We start from the raw sequence: 22,776 nt of genomic DNA, 5'->3' as shown, positions 1-22,776 counted from the left end.
GCAAAGTGACATGCCAGAGATGGAGGACGATACTTCGATATTGGGAAAGAGCTCTAATCATTGTGGAACTAAGCGCCAGCACAAAAATAGCCCAGATGAGGCACCATAATTCAAAAACTAGACCTTGTTGAATCTTTAACAATATGTTAGAAGTATATAATGTAAAAAATACGCCAACATTCGTGGCTTTACACCAACCAAGATGCTAGACACAACCCCAGGAAATACTCTTATGAACTGGCTAATCAAAAACTGGCGGGCGGCCAAGGGGGTAATCCTGAAATAGGGAGAATTAAGGGAATCCCAAAAGAACAGAGTGGATAATATTACCAACAGCCTCATCATTAAAACGTATTAAGCCAGCTGTACGGTTACGATTGATGTCTCATTATGTAACGTGCCTTTGTGGAATAGGAACCTAGCCAGATTGAAACAGCCAGAGGATTGGCTGAAGTACAAAATTGCACTGACCATGCATAGCAACATAATCAGGGGAACAAAACGAAATAGCTTCAGGAAACTCGGCGGAGGAATTGAAAGCGTTGAAGTATGACAGAAGACAGTAACAATAAGGAAAATTAGAAAATAGCAAAAGAGATATTTTCGGAATCTAGAGTAAGATGGACAGTGGGAACCTTCAAATGATAGAAATCACCCGCAGTAGATAGCATTTCCCGCCACTATTCCAGCGCGACTTAGAAAATAGAGAGCGTGTGTTAAAGGTGGTAAGGGGTAGGATAAGATAAGGGGCAGTCTAGTCTCCAGACACCTACCAAGGGGTTAGAGGCAAGAATAATTTTTATTCCCCACGCGTATAAAAAGGATCAACCCATAGTTGCTCACAGATTCAAGTACTATCGCCGTCTCTGACAGAACCCAGGCTTGAAAATACTAGCAACTGGTGCAGAAGGGCGTTACTCAGCATTAATGCAGGCAGTACCATGATACCATCATTCACTAAGAAGTACAAATTTGATCAGTCAAGAGCCACTAAACTGCATGGCATAGAAGTTAAACAGGAAGTATAGGTATGTATTTATACTAGACCAGAAGTTACTCTGGAAGACGCACGTCAGGAACATTGTTACCAACTTCGATGATTTTTAGGTCAACATTACGGAAGAAATGGGGGTGCACCCGAAAATGCTATGCTGGATTTATACTGCTATAATAAGGATAGGAGAAAACAACTTTGAAACCGTTGACAATTTCTCCTATCTAGGGTCGAAAATCACATCCGATAACAGCTACGATGATGAAATCCACGCACAGTTGTTGTCAGCCAACAGAGCCTATTTCAGCTTACAAAAACTGTTCCGCTGGAAACGTCTCACCATAGGGTCAAAGCTCTTACTGTACAACACTATGATCTTACCAGTCCTAATGTATTCCTCGGGAACTTGGGTTCTTAGCAAGAAAAATTGCGAACTCTTGGCCGCGGTCGAGAGAAGAATCCTCCGAAGAATTTTCGGTCCCCTACATGAGGATGGACGATTCCGTGGCCTACACAATGACGAAATCTATGAGCGATACCATGACCGTCAGGTTGTGGATGAAATCCGGCTCAATAGGTTACGGTGGGCGGGTCACTTAATCCGTATGGATGAGAATGATCCCACCCGGAAAGTCTATAAGGGCAGTATCTATGGTAGAAAAAGAAGAAGAGGCAGACCCTGCCTAAGATGAAGCGATGGCGTAGGTCAGGACGTCAGACAGCTTTTGGGGATATTGAATTGGTGGACCTCGGTGCAAAGTCGGGGTGTCTGCAGTTCCTTATTAAGGCAGGCCTAGACTGGATACCGGTTGTTGCGCCGTTGATGATGAAAATAAGACCAATGATTACCGATTATGCGGTAATCTGTGCAGACAGAACAAATTTGGGACAACTGACGGAGAGTTACGCCAACTTTAAAGACTGACTCTTGTATATATCCCCGCGGCAATGGTATGATTAGTGGCACTTTCGGACATCCTTCCAGGATTCACTCTTTTTCGTCTCAACATAAAGATATAGACAAGGAAGGCAATGTCTGAAGATATCAGCAAGGAGGAGAGCTGCTTAAATTGAAATAAAATCGACATTGTAACTAGACAATCGAAGTATTGTATTACTAATACGGAGGTACAGCAAGACAATCGAATTTCATTTCAAGAGGAAATTTATGGCACGATGGAAAATGTACTACTTAAACCAGCAACCTACATTGCCGAATCCTTCAAAGCAGGGAGAGCGCCGAGGTCCAAGAGAAAACGCTATTTGAACCAATGGCATAACCAAACAACATAGACTACAAGCGGAGTATTCGGGGTAGAACATTGTGGTTCTTATTGACAGGCAAGCGGCTATCTAGGCACTTAGCATCAACCAAGTGAATTCTAAGTTGATATGAGGATGTCTTAATAAATTAAATTTGCTTGGCTCGCACAAGAGGGTTTGAATACTCTCGATTCCGGATCATATGGGAGTAGAACGCAATGAGGTAGCGGTCGAGCGGATCAGGCACGTCGCTTTAGGGACCATAACCCTTCTACGTTATCGGGCAAAGGTTCACGGCCATAACAATGTTGAAGGAGGAACGGTTGAGAGAACTGTATTGTGCGAACTCACTAGGAATAGAAGTTTCCGCTAGTGGTTCTCATAAGGAAATATGAACCAAGCTTTATTTTAGAGGGCAGTTAAACTGTCCTCGATACCGTTATTAAAATCCTACCTGTAACTCCCACGTATGCAATTAACCACATATTTTATCATTGAATTTCGGGAGGTGTGAAGGGGGCTTGGCTTCCCATCTATGCAAAAGAAGGTTGCAAAATTTTTTTCCACTAAATATAGCCGTGAGGGATATCTAAAGAAAAATACTGATTGATACTTTCTGTAACGTGTGTCAGGTTTGACATCAATGTTAAAGGGGGAAGTGCGGGGCTAAAACATGAAATGTCAGTGAAGTGAATATATGAACATATTTAATGCATATACACTACGAGTTATATATGAAAAACCATGGCAAACCCAAGTATTTTTACACAAATGAACCTCAAAACTTTTCATACCTGAAGAGTCAAGCTTACGGTTTCCGAGTTTTTCTTAGGAAGAAGACTGACCTAAACTGACATTGGACAAGTGCCCGCTAGCTAATATCAAACACAATAAGGGGATGTTCTGACAGTCCTTAATTTATACCAAAATAAGGCTTCAACTCATATTTTACAGACCTTATTTTTCTAGGGGCAAGGTTGATGAGGATGGCTACTAATTTTGGTGTGCTGACACCAGTAGAGACAGTATTTGACAACGAAAAATGATATTTATCAATCGCAAATATAATATTTATGGGGTAAGAAATACCTACACTTCAAAAATCAGTTATGTGTCTGCCAATTTCTTCGCACTTAGTCCCAGAAATCACTTAATGAAGAAAATGTGTTGTATCAAAAATAGAAAGCGCAGACCTAAGAAATGTGCACATCAATGGTAAAAAAGAAGAAATCACAAGAGTTCATCCGTCTTTCGCGTAAATGTAGAATTGATATGGGTCTGTCGAGAACTTTTTAAAAATAAAACATTCATAAAATTTCTTGTGAAAAGCGAAAACTTAGGCGGACTTCACACTCACAAATATTTCATAAACAAATACTGCATGAGGTGGGCACTAGTGAACAGCAAGAAAACATTTGCCAAAAGAACATTTATTTTTTTTCCCTTTGGTCGTCTATTTTTTTCGCTTTTTGACATGCAAATACGCAAGAATTCAGTAGTAAAATTTTCAAGGCATCTCCGCTTGTGAGGGATTCTATTTTGGGCATTTTTATCGTTTTCACACCACGTAAACGCGCCAGCTGTAATGTTTTTTGAGAATATTATGGGGATTCTGCGCACTTTTTTCGAACTTAAGTTTGTACGTAGGAACCTGCTTACGTAGGTGGGAGTTTGGTGTATTAATCAGATGTGTCAGCAGGTTTCCAAGTAAGGGAAGACAGTGATAAGTTATCTGCTTATTAGATAATTGAAGCAGTCATTGGTGTTCTAGTTTCCATGAATTGTAAGTTCTTGCTTGCAAAAGATTAGGTTGCTAGAATAGTCGCTATTTACTTCTGCAGGGACCATTGGGCTACATTGAGTTTGTGAAGTTTTATGTCCGGTAACTAGCGAGAAGTCTTAGGACCGCTGATCTACGGGATTGTGCGATTTTTTGGGAAGCGGTGCCTATTTGGACAGGACCATGGCAAATATAGGTCCAGGGTCAGTAGAAAGATCCCCTAGAAGGGGTCAGTTTACGGTAAACCGTATTTATAGCCGTTTTATCCAATTTGCGACTACCATTCAACCTAACAAGAGCTTTCCTGCTTACGTATGGGCACAATGCTAGCGCATCTACATTCAAATATTGCATAAATTAGCCATCTTGGGACCTAAAAAATACAAGCAACTGTAGTGTCAGATGGTTTCATGGCTTGCCAGGGACTGGCATGAGAAATTCCTTTAAGGGCTATGAACATACTTTTGTATTTTTGTTGGGGGTATTTCAAGGAAACGAAAGTTCAGTTTTTCGTGCTAATTCCCGTTGATTAGAAAAGTTTTGATCAAGCCATTGCAGTGCATTTTATCACTGAGCGGGAGAACATGTAGCGAGGTCATATGCGCAAGTCTTTTGAGATTCCTGGAAAAAATCCTGAAAAAAATACTCGTTACTATAGTTGGGGATTAGCAGTGAATTTACGCGGTAGAAAATGCGAACATACAAAATTATTCTTGCTCAGAATCCGCCGCGAGACATTGTATATCAGCGATAATTTCGGCGTTATGATTGGAGTCTCCTAAAGAGCAAAGGGGTTCATCGAATGCCCCATCCGGACATTGTCATGGCAGTACCGTAGACGAGGAAAATTAACCGATTTTGTAGGGTACATCCGCGGGTAAATTAGTAAGCCAGACAGCAGACCAAGGGGCATTGCAGTGCAACCCCATCCAAAGCATCAATAGCAGGGGCTCCAGTCACGATCCAAAACACTGACCTTAGCGGTATACTAGGAGGCAATATGGCCAGCATCGTGCTTGTCCGTGATTATTACTATGATTCGATTCAGATACTCACAACTAAGTCGAATGGTGTCCGACTTCCAGTCACGATACAAACTTCTCTGCTACCAGTAAGATTTGATCCGTTACCTTCCATTGTGACAGCTTAGTAGCCTCACCTTTAAGCCTTCCGTATACTTGCTAAAATGAAATGTTGCAATCGGATACCCAATGGACTAAGAAAGCCAAAGTAGCTATATTGCTAAGTACTTGGTGCAATAGGTAAGACTTTGAAAAAACGGGATTCAAATTGAAATTTCAAAGGTGGAAAGGCTTTTAGTGTTTGAAGCTTCCTCGTTGGTAATCCCATATGTTCAATTAAAAGACGAGGTAACACTTCAAATCAAAGTCCTGAACGTAAAAAGAGAAACCAAGGGAACTCTTACATAACGTCCGCATTTGTTTGTTACTAGCAGGTAAAAAAGTAGGGGATCCAGTTACGGAATGAGTACCTCCTGTCACAGTCTAACTTGGGTCAAATATTTTACCCAGGTAGTTTCTAAAGGTAGCTGAAGTTCTGGACAGTCTTCTCCGCAAAACTACTAGAATCGAACCTCGAGATGCTATTGGTCAGAATTATACCTTAGAAATTTCTTAGAAGAGCAGATGATAAATATCAAGGCATTTTGGGATATGACTCCGACTAATGACGATATCATTGCTTTGGACGAACAGACCTGTGCAAAAGCAGCATTGCTGCTATTAGTCAGGATCACAAGGGAGCATTCGAGGAAATTTTCTCCAACCTGAAATGTGAATGTCATAAGCGGGTCATCCCGTGTGTCGGATCCGCGGAATCGAAACCTAAGGTTTATGGACTAGGTATAACAGATTAATGATCAGTTAAGGTTTTATGGCTAAAAATCGCATTCTATTTTTTAAATCCGTTTTTCTCGAAATTGCATGTTGAAAATCGGCTGCCACCATAGCCTAAAATCTTATTTAGAACATATTTCTACGATCCGCAAACTAGGATAATTGCGATTCATTTAGTAGTTGAAGAAGCCCCGAAAAAAGACAAAAATTCACAAAGAAAAGTTTAAGACGGCTCTAAAAATTTAGCTTTTTGCCGTTTACTTTTTTCTTTAAGATGATCGCAGCGCCCTCTAGCGTGACAACAGAAAAACACCTTTTTTTGGAGATGGGTGTATAAATTGTTCTGCATTTCAATAACGAACTATGCGATCGGACTGGCAAAATTACTATGCATGCTCAAGATATTAATACATCTATGGTGAAAAATACGTATTTGTATCTTCATCCAGTTCATCACAAACAATTTCTAAAAAAAGCCAAAAAAACCGCCTTCACACAGGATGAGCCCCTTAAAATCTGCGGTTCGATTGGTTTTAATAACAGCACAAACAAACTGGAAATCATATCATGTGGATGTAAATATGCCGGTGTCGGTGAAGATTGAGTCAGGCTAGAATATCCAGCTGATAGCATCTTAGATAAGTAATTGTTTCAAAACTTGGCTGAATCATAAGTGTTTAAAGTCCGCAAGCTGAAGAACCCTTGTCAAAACTTTACCACGGTGCCTTCACCCACTCCATACTAGCAATATGCTGAATCCGAGGCCACCGAGAAACCGCGAATAGATAGATTAAGAGAAAGGGATAAACTATTTGAAAAATCGTTCAAGGAGCATGCATCACGGAAAGTTGAAATTAAACACTTCTGAATGTCTCTCGATAGGAATATCCCTGGGCTATCAATCAAGGAAAAATGATTCGAATCTGTTGCAACTGACGCACTTCTACGTTGCGGAATCTGCCAAATGATTTTTAAATTTTCCCTGCTTTTGCATCGTTGCACGCTGGTTGAATTGGAAAACTAAAAAATCAGGCCAACTTTCAACTGTGAAGAGCAGAACGGTGATTCATAGTAGTGTTTCTAGAAAATGGAACTAGCTTTGGCCGGAAGAATTTTCGACCCGGATCATTTGCCATTTGTTCAAAAGTGTGCAATCATCCAAGCCAAGCCTATACGCTAGTAGCAATAGAGCTTCATTCGAGAAAAGTATTTTATCCCTGCATTGCGAGTGCAGAAATGGCTAAAAAGTTGCTTTCGAATAACAGAGTTCTCCGAAGCCTCCAAAATGGCCTATTTTCCAGCGAGTCGGAATCATTTAACAATATCGACACAGATTGATGTGGCCTGTTTAGGATAATACCGTGTAAATTAAGGAATGCAGAACCCGTAAGGAAATGAACTGGGTCATTCAAAGGTTTTCTAGTAGTCCATGATAGCCATGACTTCCAGATATCGACTCCTTTCACATCTCACCGACAAAACGCGCATATTATCACCTCCCATAATTCAAAAGAAGAAAAAAGTGGTTGTAGATACAAAAATTGCAGAATTTCAGAAGAGAGTTGTAATCGATTATTTAGAGTCTTTGATAAAGAAGGTACAATTGGAAGACTTCAGATCGACAGCTAGCCCTAGGAGCTTGGGTTATTCTCAAAGACTTGAGCAGTTACACGTTAGGTTGGAAAACTGCATGGGTACTTGGAGCCTCTCTCTCTCTCTCTAACAAGTAATGCTTACGGCAAATGGGAGGGAAAACTTACACCACTGAAGGACGAAAAGTAGCGGGTACCTTGAAACCTTGTCCCGAACATATCTTCCCCTCATCTAAATTAGCTTCTTCCCCGCTTCCTCCTCGTTCGGTCACCAGGGCAGAGCCAAGTGAAAGCGAGGGACTATGGTACTTATGCATATTGCCGACAAATTTTGCATCGTGGCCAACCGATGCGGTCTTTGCGACCAACGGCATTCGACCTGAAATACATCACCAATGAATTCACCTGAGGATTTAAATTATATTCAGAACCACACGGAAAAGTTTTCGTTTGTGAGAGGCAAATCAAGGACGAAATTCAATTGGATCCTGAGAACCTGAAAATTGCCCAAAAGTTAAAGATTTTAGCAGGTGATTTGGTTGGTGACTACTACGTCAGCTGGACTAAATGTGCGGTAGGGTTCATTCTGATCGCCATCTAATGTGCCTTAAAACTCAGCGTGAGATACCTATCCGCACAATTTTTACGAGTGACACGTTTAGTAGAAGCAATTTGTCCTAAGTACAAGCATCTCCACGATTTATATCCCACCACGGAAATATGAGACTATGTCAGTGCAGTAAGTAAGGAAGTTCAAAGCACTGTCCTCCCTGGAGGTTATAAAATCGCTACTTTTTAGACTCCTTAATAGTTTTTACCCCATGACTAAGTATAGTCAATTAGGATGATTATTTCCGCTTCCCTAATACAGAATTTTGACAAAAACATTGATGGAATCCTTCTTGCCAGGAATCTGAAATGAATTGCTGTAGAGTTAGGTTCATGTTGGGGAGCCATTGTTGATGATGATGATTTTCTCCTGGGAAATTCTAAATGATCGATAATGCAAGCTTCACATTGTGGAAGCCCTAAAAACAATTTCACACACTAGTTAATGTAGGCCAGTGCCTTTTCAAGGTCCCCACCTTTGGTGAACCAAAATTTGCACTTGTAGCCTTGCAGTCTGAAGGAATATATTTCAAATCCTATTAACCTTAACCTCTTGAGGACATCATTTTCATTATTCAGGCGTGTTTTTTTAAGATAGGCTGAAAAAAACATAAATGCCTAATTGTAAATGACCGATGACAACAAAGTGAATAATTAAATAAAAATATCCAAAATATTCAAAACATTCCCCACAGGATTTAACCTTGCCAATACCAGCATTTATCTTATCTATCTCTTAAATTACCGCACATAATTTGGATACTGTTTTCTACCCAAAGTGCGCAAATCAGCGGAGAAAAAGTGAACCCAACATTTTCGTTATACGAGTATTTCCCAGCAAGCAAGCTAATGCCGATCAAACACAGCATGTTCCATGCGTGTTGTAACTAAAATAACTCCAAGAGCCTCAATTTCCATCGAATCAAAGTAGTCGTAATCAGATATGGATATCTCGAAACGCAATGTGTATCTACTATCTGTCGGCTGTCTGCACCAGGTGAATTACAACAGATTTCTTGCTGTGCGTGTGTGGGCGGCCAGGCATGCTCTTCTAGGAAGAGCTGATTTCGGGAAAACTGTTCACAGACGCACTTTCTCATATCATCGACAACATCATCATCATCATCATCATCGTTTCGATACCCAGGAATTTTCCTCACTCGACTGGTTTTCTTGCACGAGCGCTTTGCATAAGAGTTCATTTTTATTTTAAACAACGGAATCGATTAGAACTTCTCGGTTTCGATAAAAATAGCAACTGATACTCTATGAGCTGCTCCGGATGGAATATCTGCATTTGATTTGATATTATTTGTGAAGAACGCAATTTGGCCGTAAACATCTGGAACAGTAGCAAAACTCTATGTTAAGGAAAATTTAGAGTGAAACACATTCTAAGAATGTGCGTTTGTTTTCACACTCGGGACTGAACGAGTAAACAATGTTTGATTTGTATTTCAAAGATATTTCACCTGAGTGGAATGCAATACGGAACATCAAAGATGATTAGGTGCGAAATATGAGTACCATATTTACCGACAATTCGGACGAAAATGGCTACAAAAACGTCTTTTTTAAAAAAAAAAAGAGGATTTCGACGTAGAAGTGCAAATTCATTCTGTGTGAGATAAAGGAACAAAGTCTCATCCATGATAGCGCCAACCCGAACATATTTTCAAATGCGAAGAGTTTTGATGAGCCGCTGTCGATACCAAGGCAAAGTAAACCTCACCGGCAGTCTAAAGCCGTAATCCTGAAAGAGTACTTTGAAGTGCAGGACAAGGGACACCCTACACAGCATCTTTGAAAGTACTTCAAGGAGCAACTGATCAAAAAGTGCGCCCACTCAAATTCCACTAGATTCTCAAAAAATGGAGAAGACGAATCCACCTAGTGCTGGCTAAAGGTAAAAGGAAGCATCCATGATATGAGGACAGCATAGTATTCATAGTTAACTATGAACTCCCATGCAAGTAGTGAATGACGTCATTACATGTTGAGTTTAGCGGGGTGACGTCCCATACATGCAAAAGGGGGGTGCAACATTTTTCTCACCGAATATCGCCATGTGGAATGTCAAATGAAAGGCCTCGATTAGTACTTTTTAATCAGTTTAGGTACCATTTTTTATCAGTTTAGGTTAGGCATCAATTGTAGATGGGGGAGTGCGGGGAATAGAAATTAGTCATTTCTTCGAAAGCTCATCCTCAGTAACTATCCAACCGAAAAATTTGGGAAAACTGTTATAGTTATTGACAACTGTATTTTTAGTCACAAAGTTCTTAGGTCAGCCATGCCATTTTTGAGTGAAATTACTGCTGCTAAGATATAAAACGTCAGTATCATATTGAAGGGAATGGTCCGGCAAACTTAATATATGTTCACATACAATACGAGCTGTATACAAACGGAATTATCGAGCGTCCAAAAATCTTGCATTAGAAATCCCCAAACCCTCTCACACCTGAAGCGTCGAGGTACCAGTTCCCCATTTGCTTATGAATAGTTATAATCGATGGTGCTGCTAGCCATTTACCTTGAAATATGTTAGAGTTCGTAAAAGCATACTAATAGGCAAAGTGGTAAGCATTGAACTCGTCCGGGACTATTACCTCCATTTACGGAGTCTACTGATATCGGACATCAAACCTAAGATAGAAAACCCCTATAACAAGCAAGGCGAGCCCATTCCTTGTAGAAAAGCAGGACTGGCAACAAACAAACGATTCTAACACCTACAGGAACGTTCGAGTTTTGAAGATGACGGCGGTGCTAGAAAAGTATCCGGAAGAAAGCAAAGTAAGATGGTGCAAAGGGCTACTCTATCCGACCCGCCTTAGTGTACCATTGGAGACTAAAAATAACTACAAATCACGACATCGCTTGTTATCCCGTAGGATGACGCCATTATGCTGGCTGATAAGGCCAGAGAGCTGGTCACAAACAAGGTAGATCTAAAGAAACTGCTAGCTAAATGGACGACGCACAAAGTGGTCCTCAAAAGTGAGGTACAGTTGCATGGAAGCAATGCAGATGGGGATACTTTTAAAGGCAGCTGAAATTGGGTCGGAGAAGGTTGCCATAGCTGACCTCAGTCAAGCTTGGAAAACATAAGCAAGCAGCCGAAAAATGCTGAAGGTAAACGAGGCAAACCTTCAATATAAACACCAACGCTGAGGATGTTGTGATCCAAGAATCTTGACTAATGAGTTGGAGGATAGCAGGACTCAGGAAGATAAGATATACTTCAATATATGGCATGTGCTTTGGAAGGCTCAAAGCGGATCAAATGGACGAAACCTTCAAACGAACCCTTTGAAGCCCTTCTAGGAACCAACTTTCGAAATTCTGAAATAATCCACCATTCAGCTTTAAACAAAATTCGAATTCGACCGTCACCTTTGTACCGTATACATCGGTACAGTCAAGAGAGAATCTATCCCATGTTCTTTCAACGAGGAATTCTTTCGATAGAAAGGATCAATTTAACATCAGTAAAGTTGTTTTACATTAGGTTATAAAGCAGTGGCTTGGTGGCCTTTTGACAGACACATGAGAAAGAGGCTAATATTCTTTTCTGTATCGCAACCAACATGGTTACCAATAAATTTTGTGATAAGGCACTTCATCAGCTGGTGTTGAAAAATAAGAATGTAATAAACAACAAAGGGAGGCTATCGTAGTCCAGATGGATATGTCGGCTTCATCGTTAATAATTCCTTTGAATCAATAATATAAGCCTTCAGGAAGCACAGTATGCAAGGCATTATATGTAGGGTGTCACAATCGTTACTGGAAGATAGACTGCCTTAAGCACATTTGCGTGATGAGACTGTGAACGGTGCCATACGCAGGGTCCCTTGTATTGGACGAACTACTGCTACGGAGGGAGTATCATGCCGAAGCGAATACTGATGACATAAGCTGCAAAGGATCTCGCCTGCAAAGGATCTCGAATCCAGTAACAAACAAAGGGAAGTGAACATTCTTCGCCACCAAAACGGCATGAAGACATGCGAATTGAAACTAGGCATAGTATACTGCACATACTTAGTCGTGGTGAAGCCGTGAAAGAATAGCCATCGAAAACTCGTCTGCCCCAGAATTACGACTGTCATGAAGGACACATCCATCCACCCTTTAAAGACATTAATGTCAGTGCCATCCTAAGACCTCGCAGTAAACGTGGAATGTGAGTCTCACTTGTATAGGCTCCAACTAAACGGAATGTGGATACCTGTGTCATACAGGAATAACAAAAACACCAACCCAACCAAAATGGGTCTTGATTTTAGTCATTGCGACCTCAATAGTTAGGGACAACTAGAATCATTGGAGTGATAACCATCCAAAGAAGCAGGGACTGTGGTACACAGATGGATCAAAAACAGAAGACCGGACTAGAACTGCCATACATCAATAAATTCGGGATATAAAATGTTACAACTCCTAGATGAACACACTACTGTTTTTCAGGTGGAAGTGTATACTCCTGGACAGTCAGGTGAAAATAAATTTGATCGCATCACTCCACTCCATTATGGAGCGCCTGGGACGAGATTAGCTTCAAATAGATAACGGGGCGTAAAGGTATTGCTAGAAGGGGATTCCATAGACCATTTGAGAGACCAAAGCACACGATTGAAATCAGCAACTCTGGAAGCACAAGAAACTAGCCAATCCATGGGTGAAATCAGTGGGTTAATCCAGTCGATCAACGAAAAGATCTACACGCAATGGGCAGAAGAGCTTGATCAGGAGGATTGCTTTTCCAGCAACTATAACGGGACTTTTCAAATAAATAAACTTTAGTAAAATATATATACAAAAAGTCAAATCACTTACAATCATTCATTGTTAGGAACATTTAGCGTGGGCGGAGCACAAATTGACCAACAGAGCAGATTGCAGATCAAACGAATAACTGACCTGGTGACAAATACAGTAAGCTTAAGTGTCTTGTGAGGTAAAGTGAAATTTTTATTGCCAAAAAAAAACGACATTGAAGGAATGCATTTTTGGTGGTTTCGGCGCTTTTGTTTTGTCCAGGAGGTCGGTTTTCAGTTATTGACATAAACTTCTATGTGAGGCATGGCGCATGAACCACACCTACGTGTCATTGCTGTCGGTTCGCGGCAATGTGCTTCCTGCGCCATTTTCCAAAAACCTCCGTTCCTGACTTTCGAAAAACCGATTCACATTCTCGAACAAAACGTGTAATTGTCTAAGCTCGGGTCAGCTAAAGCCAGAACCTGTTGGCAGAGTTGCTCACTATAATTCGTAGATATATCCAACTAAAAAATCATACTTATAACGACTTTCGATCAAGCTGCTCTCTGGGCGTAGGTGAGGCAGGCGGAATCATCTGCTACCTTACGCTCTTTTAAAAAGAGTCTTGTCCATAAACGTGTAAGAACTGATATTCAAATAGGGTTTAACAGCTTCACCACTCCGTGGACCTTTTGGAGAGTAAGTTGTTCTCCATCTGATTCGGTCCAACATCAAGTAGATGCGGACTTGGAATCTCTCATATCCCAAACAAAAGGTTTAGTTTAGGTTAGGCTTGAAGTACTGGCGGTTTTAAGTTGAATATAATTTGTGCCCTGTTCGTGTTTGCGATTATATAGAAAGGAGCGATTTCCATCTCGGGGGCTGGAGTTTCAGACTTGAAAATTGGTCAACTTTGACTTTACAAGTCCACCAGTATTTAAATGCATGTTAAATTTGAAACAAAATAGAAAACTGACGGCTCGACGACGTACGGTCCTAGGAGCAAACAAGTGATGATCCACAACGGATTACAACTTTCTTGAAATCGTCCGTCAATCACACAGCAATCAAAATAAAAGCAGAAAAAGAAACGAGAGGAGAAAAGATAAATTTCGCACTGCGATATATTCGGTCAAATACGTAATAATCCAATCAGCACAGTTGAAATAAATATAGACGGACAAATGCAAGTCTAGTGCAATTATAATTAAGGTAGTTTTCTTAGCTGTTTGATATAGAATGGTAAGTTTCATATAAAAATTGATATCATTAGTTTTGCGATAATGCCGTGACTACATAATTTTGAGAACTCTTTCCAACAGCTCCATGCCGGTCCACTCCATATCTAGCGAGGAACCCGGAATGTAGGTGTTTTAATAAGATGTCAACCCTTAAATTCGAATTAAATATGGGAGATGCAAGAACGCAACGAGGAAGAAATGATAATAATGACAAACCAACAAACGAAAAGAAAGCAAACTTACATCTTCCACTTCTGCAACCAAATTATGCAAACCATTGAGGACCTAAAAGGCACAAGACTAGGCAACTGCCTCAGTGTTCAATCAATCCTTTATCCGCATCGATCTTTTCAAACCGACAAAGAAGAAAGATTGTAATGTCGGTCAACTTCTTGACGTGGAAGGTTCAACAACAGGTAGGCAACGACATTCTTCAGGAGGCTTGAAAGCGTCAACACACAAATGGAAAGGAAAGGAGGGATTGGAATGAGGCAAAGGAACGCTGACATCTATGAAATAGGTGTGTAGCCAATTATTTGGAGCGAAACCAGATGCAAGTCAAGCTTAGCTAGAAAACACCGAAGATTGGTGCCAGAATTGTCTATAATATACAGATTCATTAATGGTCAATCCATCCGATGTTTGAACCCACGTTGGGCGCCATTTTCGTAATCAATTATACGCTTGAAAATAAACACAGGAAGACTATACAATGAAATGAACTCAAGTAAAAGAATTCTGCTGTATATAATTCGAAAGTGGCTTAGGGTTACACTCGTTTAACCATCAACTATTGGGAAGGAAGAAAATTCTCTCCAACTGGATAGATGAAAATACCCCATTCTTCAAAAAACTGTTTGACACGTCATCCTTAGGGTGGATTGCGTCTTTTTACTGTACCTTCCAATTTCCACTTAAAACATCGCTGGTCATACAGACTTTCAGAAACCTAGGTTTTCGCAAATAACTCGACAACCATGTATTTCATGTAGAAATGATATTAATCAGAAACAAAGTATATTAAATAACAAAAAGAACGATGTGTTGGTTTTGTTTATAGGTGCCACATGGACTGAGTTATAGCTCATCAAACGTAAATAACACAAAATCAGCAACTTTTAGTCGAAAATGATAAAAAAGCTAATTTAAAGTGCTTGAAAAGGCCTTTAAAATTAATGATAGAAGTCAGTGAGATAAATGATAACGGAGCTATCATTAAAATAATGTAATTACCTGAAAACAAAACCTGGTTTTCTCATATAAATTAAAAATTAGACCGAATCCCTTGAGAATCTTCTGCATTTAAGCCCTCGCAGTAAAAAAAATGTTTAGGGTAAATCCACCAAATTTTCAGAATTTATTGCAAGAGCTTAAATACTGTAAATTCTCAAGGGGTTCGACTTACTTTCAATTTATATTAGAAGATCACGTTTTGTTTTTATTGATCTTTATATCAATAATTCAGGTAATCATTGATATTATCTTGATCATGGCCCGTTATTATTTATCCCACTGATTTCTATCATGCTTAATTTTAAAGACCTTTTGCAAGAACTTTAAATTAGCTTTAGATAATTTTCCATTAAAAGTTGCTAATTTTGTATTATTTAACCTTGAAAGTATTAATTTTTTTAGACATTGCCAATTTACGTTTGACTAGTCCATATTGAACCTACAAACAAAAGGAACAAATCATTCTCTTTGTTATTTGATATGCTTTGCGGCGCTATATAACTTTTGTTTCTTATGCAACCCTCTAAACCCGCCCAAGTTTCATGTCAATCGGTCTTGATTGAAAGAATTCGGAGATCGCACACGATTTTCAGCTTTAATGACTGGACTATATTGTAATTATATCCTCATGTCATCTCTTCCGGGAGTAAAGCGATAAACATTATTTTATTCTCGCCATGAATGAATCCAACTGTACTCCAAAAAATTGAAAGAGTTGGTATACGTGACAGACGGACAGACAGAAAATCTAAAAATAAGATGTTTGCTTACCCAAACTTGTGGAATTTTCCTCTGTTCACAACCCTGCAAAAATCAAAAGAAATAAAATCAATTCAAAAATGTCAAACTGGTACTAATCCGAAAATAGAAAAAAATACAGTAGGCAGCCACGTGCTTCAATGGTTAATTAGAAAAGTTCTGGATCAGCCATCTGACAATGAATTTTCCGAGATGCAAAAAACAAAAGTAAAATTTATTGACGCAATCGCTCAACGTTTGTCATCTGCCATAAAAATTTATAAACAACTCACTTAAGTTTGCGTATTTTTTGCAAAAATAAAGAAAAAACCGTCTTCTTCTTGTCTGCAAAACTGATAATTTTCCGATACAGTTTGACTAGCTCCCAATCGCTAATGTGGTGATCTTCATCACGTTCTACGACGGCGCGAAAAATCTACATAAATAAGTAATTTTTTCTAAAAAAATTTATGGTTCGGCAATTTGAAAAGAAATTAATTTCGTCTGAAATTGCTTTCACAACAGAAAAATGTGAAATTGGGAAAAAAACTAATAACAAAGCGCGTTTATAAGAATGTTGTTTACAGTCATCCTATCAACTGCTAGCATGTGTCTTTCAATTTTTAATTTTTTTTTCTTTGCATTCACATGAAAAAGGTAACTCAACACATGCGAATCTTCAGATCTTTAATATATTTTTCTTTAGCTGCTGAGATAAAAACAAACAGAAATGAGTATTAGGAAAAATAACAAGAAGGTGAGGAAAACGATGTGGCAAAATTCCCCAGAACAACCACACATTGTACGACTCTACCCAGACGTAATTCTAGAAAAAAGAGAATCAAATCATTGAACCAAAAATAGTTCTTTGTATATATTTCGAAAAATTTGTAAAGCATTTGAGCAGATCTAGAAAATGATAAATAAAATCCCCAAGTTTATTCAAAAGTGTTATTTTCGTTTCGAGGAAATACTCGGCAAAGATAAATATATCACTTTGCGGTTCTATTCTAGCCTGTGCTCTCAGTCTAGGTATCAGACGAAAGCGACCACGTCTAAGGCGTTTTAAACTACTTTCATAAAATTATATATTTTTATACTTGCGTTCTATATATAATTCTCACTCATTCATATTTCAGACAAAATATTCTATTTAATTTATATTTAAATTTTTCGGTCTATTTTCAGTTTGTGAGAGTCGCTTTGAAGAAATTCAAATCCTAATAAATTCAAAAAGTGTTCTATTGAATAAACAGAACGTTCTCTAGTTCAGCTCCGAAATGCTCATTTTGTTGACAATGGTTTGCATGATAATACATACATATGTAAATTACAGCCCCGTCGCAGGAAGCAATCAAACTTGAAAATTGTTTTTATATCTGAAATCTTAGTGAATTTTTAATTTGAATTGAAATATGCTAAGAAGGTTGGAGCGTACACAGTAAAATTTAATTAGGATTTTTTATCTTTGATTTGAATTTGAAACGTATTTACAATTTCAAGAAATTGTTCTGAGTCGAGTTTTTCCAATGGAAAACATGTGATAATTTGGGAAGTTCCGTTCAACTCTATTCTAAATTGTCTGTCCAGAAGTTTGTAATCAATCAAACAAATGCCAAAATTCGAACCCACAGGGCCAAGGCGTCTCATGCGCGCATCATTTGTTATAATGGAACCTTCTCTCCAAAAATTGTAAGACGCAGGAAGCTAAGATGACCTACATAACACTTGATTTAACCGTCTTGTTCCATGAGAATGACTTTAGTGAAGTTTACTTTATTAGATACTGGCAAGGGAGTCTGATGCGCCCTGTGAGTGAAAAAAAATGTTTTTTAAGGAAACAGCAGAAGAGCACAAATAACAAGTTAAAGGAGGCCTTTAATAAGAGCAAATCTCAAAGCGATTGTATTTACTGTCTGTAAGTGAAAATCAACCAACGTCGGGTGGAATCACTTCCATGTCGGCCAAGTGCTCAATATCAATGTTGCAGAAGAGAGATCCAAATTACAACAACAACCATATGAAGGGAAGCAGATGAATTGTAATTAAACTACTTGAAAATCTCTATTTCCAGTTCCGGTACCAAGTACTTTGTAATTAAATAATCAGGAAGATGAAATTATTAAATATTGGTCTAGAACAAAGAGGACGACACAACGATGAAGAGCGTTCAGGTGAAGTTTTTCAATTATACTCTCCTTACGGAGAAAATTCCTCATCATTTGTGGTGTAGACATTAATTTTTCCACTTTTTGCTCTCCTTCTCTCTCCTTCCCCCGCCTCCTTCACTCTTCTTCCCCCGCCATCCCAATTCTTCGGTGATGCTACATAGCGACAGCAGAAGCTCTCCTATCCATAACCTCCCTAAACAATTTACTCCGGCTCTTTGTCAATTCGCCAAGCAATCCCGGCAATTTATGATGAGCCATCGTTATAAGGTTATTGGGTTGAACACCAACTCTATATTTAGTAAGATCGTAGATGCGAGCTCAAACAGTTTTTCAGTGAAGACGCTCCTCAAATAGTAATTCAGTATAAAACTAGATTCCACTAACGTATAGGTCCTCATTTCCAAATTTTTGCCTTTCGCATACCGATATCATACGCTAATGCCCTCGAATCTCTCAAGGTGACAGCTCTTCGGCCTGATGACCTCTCTGCCATTACATTCTTTTGTGCGCAATAGTCCCGCCTAACGATGGTATCTTCCTAAAAATTTCGTCTGTATATTGAAGCAATTCAGTATTTCAGCTATGATCTTGATTCAACCTGCGCTTCCAATTACCAAAACCTGAACTTAGTTCCGGATGACATCCGCTACGAAAAAAATACAATGGAGATTATATTTCCATTTCGATATTTCAATTATTTTCAATTTCGATACTTCAACCTATGATAGGATTCTCATTCTGCATACCACATAACTATCATATAGAAAACACTTAGAAGTCTTTCTGCCAGCTGCAATGATAACTTGCTCCAAAATATTTGCTCTCTGAAAAAGCAAACGTTCTTGCGGACCATTTCCTCAAAGTCGACAAGACCATCAGCCAGCTCCTTTAATTTCTTCCTTCCAAATCCTGGGAGTTCATCGACAAAAAAGTCTGGAGGAAGTATATTCCTTATGAAAATTTGGCATAAGTGGCATCGACTTCTCCTGACAGGGCGCTGGCATTAGAGAAAGACCTACGATAGATAGGTAGGAATCAGTGGCCGCTCCGAGGAGCCCAATTAGTGCAATTTGGTTGCCACAAAGTCCTAAAACCATAACTACAGTTATGAGAGCAAGAGGGCAAAGTGCAGCCTGCTGAGATCTTCAGAGCCTGCCCGTATTCCCGGAGGAAAGCCGGGGACCCCATTTCTTTGCAGAAGTTCTCTTGCCAGCACCTTCTTAACCCTCCGTTCTATGTTCAACGTTCGGATTCAGGATTACACCCAGATACTTTACATTGGAGAAAAGAACCAATCTTTGATCATTCAGCCACAGTAGGTGGAATTCGATTACCCTTGTCTTAGTGGTGAATAGCCTCAGTTCCGTTTTGCTTAGGTTTGAGAAAATGCCCACAGGCACACCTCTCCCAACGCCCCTTCCGTAATGTCACTCATAATGGAGGGAAAATTGTCTGACACAAGTAAAACTAAGTCGTCGACATACACCACCACCCCGCTCCTGGCCAATATCCGTGAAATTTCGTCCATCGCCAGCATGCCTGTGGTCTGGTCTCCCAGATGCAACTGGATTATCCTGGTAATTAGCATGGATGTTATCCAATGCGTAAGATACCCTCCAATCCAATGCTGGTCAAGATTTCCTTGATGGCGTTGGCACTAGCATTGTTGATTTCCCCCTTGTATATCCACGAAGGCAGCTAGGGCATACTGATTGTACTGTAGTGACCACTCAACCGTGTCAATTACCTCGTGGGGTTGGTTGATCAAAAGTCCTTGACGGACTCAGGGCTGCGCCTGCCCGCTTTTGCTATGAAAGTCACTCGTGCGCGTCTCCAAGACTGTGTTACGTATCCCAGAGAAATATAGCTCAGGTAAATCTCGACAAGTTATGGCACAACCCTCTCTTGCTGCTTCTGTAGCATTACTGGCATTATGCAACCGGAGCCCAGAGATTTATATGCCAAGAAGTTGTTTACAGCCCAGCCGATCTTATCTTCGGTAATTACCAATTTAGTAGTTTGACGGGGCTGCATACAATCCAAGCAAGACTCTGACTCACAGTCCTCCTCGCTGGAAGTGCGTCTGAACCAACAGCTCCAAATTTTCACTAGAAGATTCCGTCCAGGAGCCTTCTGACTCTTTAAGAAAGGATGGGCTCATATGTTTCTTGGACAGAATCTAACTGAGCCTTGAAAATCTACGGGTGCTTTCAATGTTCCGACAATAGTCTAACTAGGACCGTCTCTTGGCAGTAGCCGATTTGTACCTCTTGAGGCAGTTCTTATACGGCTGCCAATATTTGTGCCTGTAGCAGATATTTAAGATCTTCCTGGTCAGCATCATGAGTATAGAGAGATCTTCATTCTATTACGGTGGCAGTGTCTTCTGGCTATATTTGGCAGGGCACGAGACTTAAAAAGTAGGATTGAATGACAGAGGCCCGACATTTGACTACAGTTCGTCTGCCGTGCCAATCTGACCAATTTGCGCATTGGAGAGTTTGTTTTTGATAACTTGACCAAACTTCCTCCAGTCGATCCTCCTGGAGTCTCTTAAAGGTTCGGAAACCTCCAGCTCCACTTAATTAAAAAATACAATTGAACGAAGCTTAATAGGATTCAAAGAAAAGGGCGTGCAGGTGCTACCAGAGCTCTGCAGTCCTACCTAGCAGGTGTTGTAATCCTGCACCTCTTCCCCTTAAACCTCCACATTAAATATGTTATAGCGTGCAGTGCCGTCAGACTACATGAGTCCGGATGCCAGACAGCCAAGTCCTACGGCCATAGTAACATCCTAGACGAAGTACCTTGGAAATTCTGGGCATTCCCCACGGACTACACCACACGCAAGCTGAACTTGACGAAAAACTTTGCTGTGGACTTTCCAATTAGGGCAGAGTAGAAGACCGGCGGCGTGTTGCAAGGCTATGACACAGAATTCTTTACCGACGGATCACACATGGTCTGTGGTGTCGATGCGGGAATTTTCTCGAATATCCACAATGTATTTGAGTCGTACGGTCTCGCAGATTTCGCCACCGTATTCCAACCGGAAGCACATTGTGAACATTGTGTGCCTACAGTACACCATTTGGCGAAGCACGATAGATGATAGCAGACAGGGACACCATTGGCATCTGATCGAACGAGGGTCCCCGCCTCTATGGCGCAACATATATAATCGGCGAGTCCCATATCTATTGCAGGCTATTAGCATGCATTCAATATATTCTAGAATGGCGAAAGGACGATCCTCCAAAAGAACACTGAATCTACTGAATTATCCTAGATGTCCCAAAGTGGATTGGCGACATGAAGAAGTAAGCTGGATTCCAAGTTCTGATCCACTATAAAAGACTATGAACGGTGGCTTGACGGAAGCAGAAACTGACGCTGTTGTCAGCCGAAAATATCGCGGAGCACATCCTAACTTTAGAAATAATTTGGAAAACCGTGAAGAAGTTCATTAAAATGATGCACAATGTGCTGAGTGAGAAGAAAGTTCCAAGGAAGATAATAACTAACTACACGAGTAGCAGCCAGTAACTGATCCTGCACCGCGATGAATATAATACATCTTACTCGCGAGGTAAGGGAGCGAGAAAGAGGTGGTTTTAATGAGCAAGGGTCGCAGCGTATGGTAGGACTAGCGGTAGGATTTGCACATTGCTACCTTCCAGCAATTGCAGAAAAATTGAAACAGACGGACGGACAGCGACCTAACTTTGATAAGGTTTCCTTTTCAACTAATACCCTTGAAATGTAGGAGAAACAATACTATATAATTACTAGCCAAAGTTTGCGTAAATATTCTTTATCCTAAGACAACACAATCTTGGCTTCACAATAAAATGAGTAATATGACACTACGAGCCAGGTATAAGAGGAACCGTCCTGCACCCAAAGAAATCCAGGTTTGCCATTATTGCTTCATATTGGACTGGGTAACCATTCCCCAAATAAGTTTCCACCTTGAATTTGGAAAATTTGCATATGCATAAAAATTAATCTAGCGTATCTAAATGCACATGAATATATGATTATTGATAAAAGATACGCACAAGCAGATAACATCTCTAACAACTAAAGTAAGTAAGTGATCGCAATGATAGTCATCACTCTGGCATTAGTAACAATTTTCCATAGTGATAACGAGCCTCTTATCAGCAAATGATGCGACTATGAAATATTTATTAATTCAATATTATAATTTACAGTACACAATATCGATAGATACAATTACGGCGTGCACACAGGCGTGTACGTGGACATTTGTTTGCACATGTGTAGTCCAATTACAGTCCCATACCAATTGTAGTGCATTGCGAGGAGCATCGTATGTAGTAATAACGATTAAAGTTCCACAGCGACGCGAGGTCAAAGACTTGAAAAAGCATTGATACGAACTTGAATTTTCAACGACTGCGGCTGTATGTGTGGGTATGGTCGTTGATCACTAATTGTATACATTAGATCCATGTTTATTTATTATGATCAGCTGAGCAAAGCGTTTTTTAATAAATACATAT

At 39.9% G+C, this 22,776-nt stretch overlaps 1 protein-coding gene across 1 annotated transcript in view; it reads right to left on the bottom strand.

Annotated features, from left to right (window-relative positions):
* The window catches only part of LOC119656731 (ataxin-1), a 217,510-nt gene that overhangs the window by 129,089 nt on the left and 65,645 nt on the right, over positions 1–22,776 (bottom strand). The window contains exon 3 of the mRNA XM_038063268.1: positions 16,110–16,142. The gene's annotated coding sequence lies outside the window, so the exon portion shown is untranslated. The remainder of the gene's footprint in view (positions 1–16,109; positions 16,143–22,776) is intronic.

The sequence above is a fragment of the Hermetia illucens genome, chromosome 5, assembly GCF_905115235.1.
Source record: "Hermetia illucens chromosome 5, iHerIll2.2.curated.20191125, whole genome shotgun sequence".
In the NCBI taxonomy this organism is placed as follows: Eukaryota; Metazoa; Arthropoda; class Insecta; order Diptera; family Stratiomyidae; genus Hermetia; species Hermetia illucens.
The sequence above is the reverse complement of the archived record's forward strand: the minus strand, read 5'-3'. Positions and strand labels throughout refer to the sequence as shown.